Genomic DNA, 2,819 nt, shown 5'->3' with positions numbered 1-2,819 from the left:
AAAAAATGCAAAATAGGACTATGCGATTTATCTTGAACAAGCGGTACGATACACCCATACAGGAAATGATCGCAGAATTAGACTGGCTGAGCGTGAAACAGCAAATTTCCTATCACGCTATTAAATTCGTGTTTAACATAAAACAAGGTAGATTATCTGAGTGATATCCTACGATATAATAGTGAAACCCATTCGTATTTACTCAGGGGAAATAATAGCTTCAGACTGCCGCTGTATAAAACGGAAATAGATAAGAATAATATCTATATCTATCTATACTTCTATACTAATTATATTAAGAGAAGTCCCTTTTTTTGTAACAGGTAATCTCGCGAACGGCTGGACCGATTTTCATGAAATTTTGTATATAAATAGCTTTCGGTAACCACCATGTTTTAGGATAAAAAAAATTACTTTTTTCTCGTGTAGGTGGACCAGGGACCGGTCTATTCGAAAACATCTTATTATGGTCCGATTTGCTTAAAATTTGGTACGTAAGTAGCTTTTTAGCATATATTAGCATATATGATCGATTTTTTCCGAGAAGTGGAGCAGAGACCGATCTATTCGAAACAATCTTATTATGGTCCGATTTGCTTAAAATTTTGTATGTAAGTAGTTTTTTTAGCATATATTAGCATATATGATCCATGTTTTCCGAGAAGTGGACCAGGAGCCGATCTATTCGAATAAATCGTATTTACGTAGGTAGCTTTTTGCCTGGATAAGCTTATAGATTCCTGTTTTCCAATTTTCATGCAATTTCGAATATAAATAGCTTTGAGCAACGACCATATCAAGGGGCGAATTCGTCACTAGGCAAGATTTTTTTGCGCCAATCAGAAACAACGGATACTGTCAAAATATAAATATAATATATAATATATCTCAACTAATATATATTTTGAAAGCCGTTTCTTTAGTTTTCGCAAGGCTCGAGAGCGGTTGAACCGATTTTTTTTAAACTGCCACCTGCCGCACGTGTCCCAAAGATGGTTTTAGGCTAAAAAAAAATCTATATAAAGGGGGCGTGGCACTTCCCATACAAACCGAATTTCTCATGCTACATATCTCTGAAAGTGTGCATGGTAAAGTTCTGGAACTTGGTATGGAGATATACGAAATCAATCGCATACCCTTGGAGAAAAATTTAAGCTATTGTAAAAAGGGGTGTGGCATCTCCCGTACAAACCGAATTTTTCATACCGCATATCTCTGGAAATTTTTTGGTAGAGTTCTGGAGCTTTGTATGGAGATGAACGAAATAAATCGCATACTCTTGGAGAAAAATTCGAACTATTGGAAAAGGGGGCGTAGCATCTTCCATAAAAACCAAATTTTTCATATTGCATATCTCTGGAAGTGTTCATGGTATAGTTCTGGAACTTGGTACGGAGATATACGCAATCAACTGTTGAGGAAAAACTGGAACTATTGGAAAAGGGGCCGTGGCATCTTCCATACAAACCGAATTTTTCATACTGCCTTTCTTTGGAAGTGTTCATGGTAGAGTTCTGGAACTTCGTATGGAGATATACGAAATCAATCGCATACTCATGAAGAAAGAGGGCAGCTGTTGGAAAGGGGGGCGTGGCACCTCCCATATAAATCGAATTTTTATACTGCATATCTCTGAAAGTATTCATGGTACAGTACTGGAACTTCGTATGGAGATATGTATGTAGTTGAAATCAAGCCCATACTCATCGAGACAATTTAGCTATTTGAAAAAGGGGTGTGAGGCCTGCAACCGTACCGACCTTTGGCTATCTTTGAATGTATTTTTTAATTCTTCTGTAGGTGTGTTTGTGAGTGAAATCCTCCTAAATGGTTGTACAGATTTTAACGAAGAGGAAAAAATTTATTTCGCTTTGCGAATAACCGTGCTATGAAATGCCGCACAACTGGAGAATTTCAAGAACTTCTTCACGGATATAACACTTTCCTTAGGTTATTTAAAGCGGCAAATGACCACCAAACCGTAATCTTAGCAGACGTATGTGCCAATGGAAATCGTAAACGTGAATTGTTAGTGAAAATGTTGGACCAAAAAGTTTCAATAAAATATATAAAAATGTTGGGCGGGACGAAGTTCGCCGGGTCTGCTAGTCTTTTATAAGGGATTAAAATGTTACGATGAACTTCCAACTCAAATCAAAAATTTTGAAAACGTTGGTACCTTCAAAAGGCTGCTACTTGATCACTGTAGAACATTGGCTATTAGATAGAAAGGCCCGGCATGGAAACTAGTCCTTCCCATCCGTACTAGCTGAATGACTCTGGATCTAGTCCATTCAGATCACCCATAATGTATGAAATAAGAAGGTCGGCATGGAAACTAGTCCTTTCCGTCCGAACAAATAGCGCGACTCTGGATCTCGTCCATTCAGATCGCCTGCCGGTAGAGAAGTTTATAAGAGGCGGCTTGGAAACTGATCCTTCCAACCGCCCAGTTGTGGCGGCTCTGGAAATTACACTCTTAGACCGCATATCGTACGTGATATTTACGGTACTGCTTGGAATCACGTCCATTCCAACAGCATCGAGAATATGCTATCTTAGTTAAATATACATAAACTATTATATAGCTTAGAAGGCAAAGTGTAACAGGTTAACGTATTTTAAGCATTAATTTTAACTTTACTTTTATTATATATTGCAATACATAATTCAAATGTATATACGTGAATGTATATAGGTCAAATGACTATAATAAATAAATAAATAAAAAATAAAATATCCGGTGAAATGGAGGCCCTTAAGTGCTCATTTACACACGGCGATTTTTGTTGCCGCAACTCGACGTTTGTAGGAGAGAG

The 2,819-nt window shown here is 37.4% G+C and overlaps 1 protein-coding gene across 1 annotated transcript in view; it reads right to left on the bottom strand.

The window, feature by feature from the left end:
• The window catches only part of LOC118740419 (serine/threonine-protein phosphatase 2A activator), a 6,589-nt gene that overhangs the window by 3,369 nt on the left and 401 nt on the right, over positions 1-2,819 (bottom strand). The window lies entirely within an intron of this gene.

Source organism: Rhagoletis pomonella, unplaced genomic scaffold, assembly GCF_013731165.1.
Source record: "Rhagoletis pomonella isolate Grant_MI unplaced genomic scaffold, Rhpom_1.0 Rhpom_scaffold_00006, whole genome shotgun sequence".
Taxonomy (NCBI): Eukaryota; Metazoa; Arthropoda; class Insecta; order Diptera; family Tephritidae; genus Rhagoletis; species Rhagoletis pomonella.
The sequence above is the reverse complement of the archived record's forward strand: the minus strand, read 5'-3'. Positions and strand labels throughout refer to the sequence as shown.